This window comes from Cajanus cajan, chromosome 1 (assembly GCF_000230855.2).
Source record: "Cajanus cajan strain Asha chromosome 1, NIPB_CcT2T_4, whole genome shotgun sequence".
In the NCBI taxonomy this organism is placed as follows: domain Eukaryota; kingdom Viridiplantae; phylum Streptophyta; class Magnoliopsida; order Fabales; family Fabaceae; genus Cajanus; species Cajanus cajan.
The window spans coordinates 47537622-47545719 of record NC_138517.1 but is presented as its reverse complement, the minus strand read 5'-3'; the positions used below and the strand labels follow the sequence as shown (position 1 = coordinate 47545719).

The window sequence follows — 8098 nt, the reverse complement described above, 5'->3', positions numbered from 1 at the left end:
ACTACCAAAATCTCACCTTTTGAGGTTGTATATGGTTTTAACCCTCTTACTCCTTTGGACCTAATACCCCTACCAGATTCTTCTCACTATTTTCATAAAAAAGGGGTATCTAGGGCTGAATTTGTAAAAAAATTACATGAGAAGGTTAAAATTCATATAAAACAACAAAATGAGAGAACTGCTTTAGAAAGAAGCAAAGGAAAGAAAAACCTCATCTTTGAGGAAGGAGATTGGGTTTGGCTTCATTTGAGAAAGGAAAGGTTTCCTTCTCAAAGGAAGTCTAAACTCAATCCAAAGGGAGATGGTCCCTTTCAGGTCCTCCAAAGAATCAATGATAATGCCTACAGGTTAGATCTTCCCAGTAATTATGGAGTAAGCAACACTTTTAATGTTAGTGATCTTATTCCCTTTGCAGGTTATGATGAGGAAGATGAACCTACAGATTTGAGGACAAATCCTTCTCAAGAGGGAGGGGATGATAGACCATGGGCCAAGGGCCGAGTCACTAGAGCTATGGCTAGAAGAATACAAGAGTTGGACCTCTTGAAGACTAGTGGGCTTTTCAAGCCCAAGGTATTCTTCACTTGGACTACTCTATCATAAAGAGAAGGCCTAGTTCTACTTGTGAATATTGTATAGTTTGTACATAGTTCTCTTGTATAGGTTATTTTTGCCTTTGCATTTGTGAGGCACTTTACTTGCTTTTTCTAGTGTTTGTATATTGATTTTAGGGTAGGCTACTTGGAGAGTTTAACTCCATTTAACCCCCCTAGTTGATACATTCATTTTATATTTTTTTAGTAGGGAAAAAGGGGTGGCATTTAGCAATGCTTGAGGGTGTGACTAGTAATTGGGTCAGGATTGGGCCTAGGCAAAATTTTACATATTTGACTCATTTTGCTCCTAATTTTCATAGATTTGATTTAGCTAGGTCTCATCATCATATGATGAACCTAACTAAACCAAATCAAATATTTTTGAATTAAATCAAGTGAGCAAATTGAGTTCTTGGCCGCCTAGCTTCCTTGTTTCTCTTTGGCCGAATTTCAAGTCATCTTCTTCAAGTTTAGTAGATTGTCATCCAAGTTTCCAAACCTTGGAGGTTTAGCTGACCTTACCATGGTTCTTAAGTGAACCATGGTCAAGGTTAGCTTCTCCTACAAGTTTTACAAACCATGGATGGTCAAGCCTAACCTCACCATGGTTCCTAGTGAACCATGATTAAGGTTAGCTTGCTTCCTAAGCTACCTATCCCTATATATTTGTAATCTCTTCTCTTGTAAACACTTTTGAACAATTTGAGAAATAAAATTCAGATTTCTCTCTCAAGAGTCTCTCCAAAACCGAAGAGAATTTTCTCTCTAAGGTTCTCACCAAAGGTTCTTCAACCTTTACCTTGGTTCCTCAAGCTTCTACAACAAACTAAGGAGTAACCAAACCTATTCATTGCTTCAACCTCCATTGAAGGTTCCTTCATGGAGATTCAAGTTTCTTTTGAAGGTTTTCCTCAAGAATTCTTCGGTCCTTGCATGGAAAGCTTGGAAGAACATCAATCTTCTCCAAGTGCTTCCATCATTTTTGGTATCTAGAGCCTAGTGCTCTTGAGGTTTTGTGTTCTAACTTTTTTGTGTGAATCCGTGTTGTATCTTCCTTCTATTACATGTCTTCTTATGTTTGCTGAATGGATCTAGATGTTATATACATCTTGATGGATCCAAAATGTCACATGATAATTGTTTGATTCATATTTGCTTGTTCTTCTTATTCTTGAATCAAACCGGTTTTGTTGTGCACCTAGGTTCCTATACTTGTGCGTTTTGTATTTTTTTGGGTCTCTCCATTCATTCACACATGTCCATGATTGGACAACATTAATTTAGCATTGTTTTTGTTTTTGAATCAATTGTTTTGTCATAGAAGTCATGTGTAGTCCTTTTACATGTTGAAAATTCCTAGACTAGCTTGTTTGACCTAATTTTTGTGGTGTTCTTCAATCTTTGTGTGTTGCATCAATTTTCTTATTAAATCTGAACCTTACCTATATGTGCTTTTGTGTTACATGTTTGAGTTCATGATTTGCTATTAGTTCTAGCAAAATTTCTTAGAGTTAGGTTTCTATTATGTCTTGCTAAAAGTTTTGTAAAAAAAATTGTTAAACACTAAATTCCTATTAGGTTTCTTTGAGTCTTGTGTGTGGCTGAAACCTATTTCAATTTTTAAAAAATTAAAATAGAGACAAAACAGAGGTGTATGTGTTCTTGATGCATGAGAAAAACAAAAGAAAATAGTGCATAAAAATTTGACCTAAAAATACTACAAAATTGGAAGCACTAGTTCGAATATGCATGTGAACACCTCTTGTTTTGTGAAAATATTTTGGCAGTAGTTTTATTAGCCTAAAACCGAGACCTATATTTGTTAAAAGGAATTTAAACTCCTGATCATTAAAAGAAAAATAAGTGAAAAATATATTGCAAAAAGAAAAGAAAGAAAATAACAAAAGAAAAAGCCAAAAGGAGTGAAAAACCTAGTGTAACTAGCTCTCGGTTTTGGTGAAGTTTTGCCTCTAAAATTTTCTGTCCAGCCACATATTTTGTGTCTTATTTTTGTTTCTAATCTTAGCTTTGATTTTGTAATCCATTCTAGTGCCTTTGATAGGTTATCCTTTGTGTGCTAGCTTTCTAAATTTTCCTTAATTTCTTGCTTGTCAATTTTTGGAACTCCTTCTAGTTTGTCTCATTTCATTCCACCAATTGGTGTAGCTATTCTAAACTGTGCCTTTTCAGTTTTAGCACTAATATTCCAGAAATTGAATGTGGTTGAGTGCTTCTTAAAAGGTGTAGAAGGCCAAGTCAAAGGAAGTCAATTTTGAGGGCTTTGGTGGTTGCTTAGTGAGCTTGTTCTCTCTTGGTGGAAGGTCTCTTGAAAACACCTAGAAGTAACCAAAGTCAAGGTTGCTTCTAAAAGAAGAGTGATACACTAGTGAGGGCTGCATTCTTGGTGGCTGGAATTGGAAGAGAAGGAGCAACAAATTTTATAAAATTTTGTGAACTTTAGGGACCAATTTTTAGTGACGGAATTTTTTGTTTCTAAACCTATTTTCCTTACAAAATTTGTCTCTAAAATTTGTCTCTAGTTAGTGGCTAATTTTGTTTTCTTTGAAATTAAGTGCAGCCACTAATTTCATTTGAGTGTGAATTTTCATTTCATTTGATGTAAATTTGCATTTCATTTCTTGTAACTTTTCTATTTCTTCCATTTTTGTACAAGGCCTTTATTAGGAGTGTCTTGGAGTGCCTTTGGTGTATCTCCATCCCTCCTTAGTGTTTTAAACTAGGGTAATACGTGTAGTACTTGTGAGAGTGGCCCTTGGAAGTCTTTGGTGCTTTCCAAGCTCTCACCTAGGTTTAATTGCTTTCCACGCCTAGTTTATGTTTTCTTGTCTTTAAGTTTTCATGCAATTTATGTTTTAAGCAATTTATGTTTTCAACAATTTAAGTTTTCCAGCAATTTTTGTTTTCTTGCCATTTATGTTTTCAAGCAATTTATGATTTCAAGTATTGATAATTGTACACATTAGACACTTGATTGTTATTTTCCTTTTTTGAAAAGATCTTTGTGAAAATTGCTTTGTGCAAGGCAAACGTACAAGGGGGTTTAGAGATTTTTACTTGAAGAGGCTTGGTTATTAAGTGGCTCTTTAGTAGCTCACCTCCCTCCAAAGTTCAATTTGTACTTTTAGACCTCCAAGTGCCAAGTCTAAGCACTTCCCAAAAATATTATTTTCTTAAAATCTATTTTTGTGTGAAAAGTATTTTTGTCTTAAAATGTCTCAAGATTCCTCCCATAGTGAAAGTGATGGCTCTCCAAAAAGTCTTTCATATATTACAAAAGAGCTCAAATAACTTAAACTATGGAAAAAGCAAGAGTCTCTTTAAAGAGAAAGAGATAAAATTGAAAGGGAAGGCCAACTTGCTTATCTTGAGGAAGAATTAAGAATTCTAAGGCAAGAGGAAGAAAAATTGAAAGAGGATATGAAGAAACATAGGAAAAATAGTAGGAGCTCACTTTCCCAATATAAATCCCCTAATGAAAGCATGAACCAAGGGGATCACTACCAACCTCCACCTAGAAGGTCCATAAGACCTAGGGAAGTCAAAGTTGACCTCCCACAATTTTTTGGAAAAGATGATGTGGAGTCATACTTAGATTGGGAGATGAAAGTAGAGCAACTCTTTGCTTACCATAAGGTAAGTGAAGAGAAGAAAGTCCCTCTGGCTACCCTTAGCTTCCAAGGGCATGCCATGTATTGGTGGACAGCTCTAGAGAGAGAGAAACGCCTCCATAATGATCCTCCAATTCAATATTGGAATGATCTCAAAAGTGCAATGAGAAGGAGGCACATTCCCACCTACTATGGTAGGGAGCTTATGAATAAGCTCCAAAGGCTCCAACAAAGGGATATGTTTGTAGAACAATACAGGCAACAAATGGAGCTTTACATGATGAGGGCTTGTATAAGGGAAGAGGAAGCTACAACTGTAGCTAGATTCTTAAGTGGTCTTAATTTAGAGATAAGAGACCAAGTGGAGCTACTACCCTACAGGGACCTAAATGACTTGGTCCAACTTTGTGTAAGGGTAGAACAACAAAGAATGAGAAAATATTCGTATAAAAGAGATAGCTCCCACTCTTCATCTCTAAAGAAAGACTATAAGAGGGAGGGAAAACTTTTTGAGAAAAAGAAAAATTTTGAACCCTCCAAGAGTCTAGCTATAGAAAAAGACAATGGAAAGGGAAAGGTCACTTCACACACTAGTTCTAGGACTAGTGATATAAAATGCTTTAAGTGTCTAGGGAGAGTCCACATTGCCTCCCAATGTACCAAGGGTCGTGCCATCCCTAGTCATTAGTGTGAGGAACCACAATCACATCACATTCACATTCAATACAACATGTCACATCATAATTAATTGAACAATTAAGCCATAACATACCATTTGCCACATCATGCTATCAATTCAATACTAAAATGGTAGATACAATATGTACACATTTGTGCCAAGACATCACACCACAGTCCATAAGTCAATTCCGCATCACATACATAATATAGATAAGTCCACACAACAATAATGGTTCACATATCCCTCAAGCAATTCATCATGAATCCACATCTAGATCATTAATTGTTTTCATATAATATAACAATAACATTTATAAATTAATATAAAATCCAATTGATTCACCAATTTAATAGAATATTAAATCAAATAGTAAAACCCCCAAATTTTCCAAAACCTAACTCACAGAGCTGCAGGGAAAGAGAATATCATTGGCACGAAAATATTCTGCCCATTTCTCTCTGCAGGGAAAGATAAGACAGGACAAAATAATAAGCCATGATACAATAAAGGGCAATATTTGGTACAATATAAACCTCTTATGGGAATCAGACAACCAAACCTGATAGAAGCAGGTAAAAGATCGGCCTTGTTAACCAAAAGCAATGTGCGTTTGTGCTCATCAACCTCTCGTGCATAAGCCTGTCCCAAAGTAAAATTGGAGCAAAACTGATCATGATTGGCATACACAATAGTGATTCTTAAAAAGAAATGAATGAAATATATACGAAAGATCCAAAGTACGCTACACAGATTAAAGATGTACAATGTCTGGTTAAATCTATCTCACTATTGCTTGTTACACTTTTTACAGAGATTAAAGTAAGTTACGATGTTTTAAAAAATAGAAGTAGGGACTCTGAATGGCTGCTGCGACTGTTTTGAACTTCATTGCATTAAAGCTGCCCTAAAAGAATATCCATGATCCCAAGTTCTCTACCAGAGCATCTCAAAGTTGAAAAATGAGATTGTTTTTAGGATTAGGATCACTTTTCAGTTTGCAGCTAATGATGCAGGTCCAACTTGTTTGGCCTTTTTCCTTTGTTTTTGTTTGAATAACAAGCCAAATTAAAAAAGGGCAGCTAATAATCTAATCAATGTGATCAATACAGTGAAACAGGAAACAATAACAAAAAACTGCACAGTATTGTGGAATTGTTGTTGTATCTATCAACATACTAGTAACAACCATCTAAAATGGAAAAGGGGGGCAAAAGAGTTGCAACAGGAGTATAAGTTCAAGCCAATAAAATAAAAGTCTTTTATTACTTTCAAGAATGGAACAAAAGAACATCTTCTGTTCTATGTTTGTGGTAAGGGTAGATAAATCTGGAGCTCATTTAATTAATTTAATCTCAACTTGGTATCTTTGAGGCAACAAAAGGTTGAAGCAATTAGAAACCACCAACCACTATATGGTTCTTTGGATAAGCATAATTTGGGAGGGAAAAATAATATTTTTCATAAGTGTTGGATATAAGTTTCAAAAAAAATATATAAATTTCCTAAACAAGCATAGCACTACAAATAACCTTTTAAAAAAGTAGAACTAGAAAAGTTGTTTCCTACTACATTGCTAATTAAATTTAAAGACTTCAAGGTTGCTCAAACACTTTCAAATAAATTTAAACCAAAGAAAATATATTTGCTAACTCTAAAATATATGAAAAGCTAATATGCAACTAAATCAATTTTATTATAAACTTAATAACATTGAGGTGAAAATAAATACCTTCATCAGTGGAGTATCAATACTTTGGTGAAAGAAGTGAAAGAACTAACCAAAATATCAAAATCTAATTCTTTTGGTGATTTTTCATCCGTTATAGGAACACGTTCATAATCAACAAGATATCCCTCCACTTGCAATTCCTGATACACCTACAGCAAAGAAAACAACCTTGATGCATTTCTATCAGAAAATTGATTGAGAATTATGACACTCCCAAAGCAAACAAGTTTCAGCCATACCTCTAGTGGTGTCTTCACATAATTACTTGACACGGGCTCCCATTGGTCCACTATCTGCCCATCTGGCAGTTCATCAGTCACAAGGATCTTATTTCCATATCTGTTGCATCCACATGCAAATAAGATAAACAGTAATGAGTAAAGACAAGCACAAATTCAAAGGACAAGCTGCAGTTAACGCAGCACATAAATACCTTGCAGCTTCCACCAGAATGTCTTCTTTCAAACGAGCTTCCATTTGCTCAACCCTCTCCCTATTAATTCCCTAATTAAGCACAGAATGCCACACAACTCAACAAACTCAATCATTCAACCAAATTATAAGCAAAGCATCACACTAAATTGACAGCCAGCGCAACATACCGTATACTCAAGGTTGGAGAAGGGCCTCTCCACATCTCGCAAAACAAAGGGACGGCCATTAATGTACGCAAGCTGATTCCAACAAAGGAAGAAAATAAAAAAAAATAAAAAAAAAGTTAGGAAAGACCAAGTTAAAGTATTAAAGCTGAACTAACGAGTAAGAAGAAAGAATTAGGCTGAACTAAATTGCAGAAACGACAAATAGTTTCGAAAAAGCAGAACAGACCAGCTCCTCGCGAAGGCTAATCCAGAGAACTTTGAATCGAGCGCAATGTGGTTGAGAACGTTCCGTATTCCATGAATCGTGGGAATGGCAACACCGTGAACATGCAAGGAGTCGGATGCCTAAGAATAACGACATTGAAATGAAATGAAGAGCAGAATAGGATTAAGGAAAGAAAAAAAGCGAAGAAGAAGACCTACCTGGCGATAATTGGGAGCGCCTTCGATCTGAGGAGACAGACGCTTGTTCTGGCAACCAGGGAAATGCTCGGTCTTGAGAATGGTTTTCTTCCCCAAGACACAACCGCCTCTCATCTTCATCACCTGCTCCGGCTCCTTCGGTATCATCGACACCTTCTCACTCAAATTCCAATTCAAATTTTGAGCTTTCTGAAAGTGTCGTGCCTCTCTTCTCTGTATATTAGGGTTTAAAATCGTGCCTCTCACGAACCTCGTGCCTCTCTTCTCTGTATATTAGGGTTTAAACTTTGCCTCTCTTCTCTTCTTTGTGACGTTTTGTGTTTTAAGAATATATTTTTTATTTAAAAAAAAAACTACCATTTTAACTCCTATAAATAATAGGAAATAAATATCTTTAAAATACAATTATTTTTAAAATTACTATATTATATTTTTTA

The 8098-nt window shown here is 35.5% G+C and overlaps 1 long non-coding RNA gene across 2 annotated transcripts; it reads right to left on the bottom strand.

The window, feature by feature from the left end:
• Nucleotides 1–5324: 5324 nt before the first annotated feature.
• Nucleotides 5325–7570, bottom strand: LOC145953969 (uncharacterized). 2 transcript variants are annotated; one of them, XR_014431184.1, is made up of 4 exons: nt 7070–7570; nt 6876–6975; nt 5467–6785; nt 5325–5365 (listed from the first exon to the last, which is right to left on the bottom strand). It is a non-coding gene; the product is annotated as an uncharacterized LOC145953969 (long non-coding RNA). The 2 variants fall into 2 exon arrangements; XR_014431185.1 differs by lacking the exon at nt 5325–5365 and having other exon boundaries at nt 5378–6785.
• Between the last annotated feature and the right edge of the window lie 528 nt (nt 7571–8098).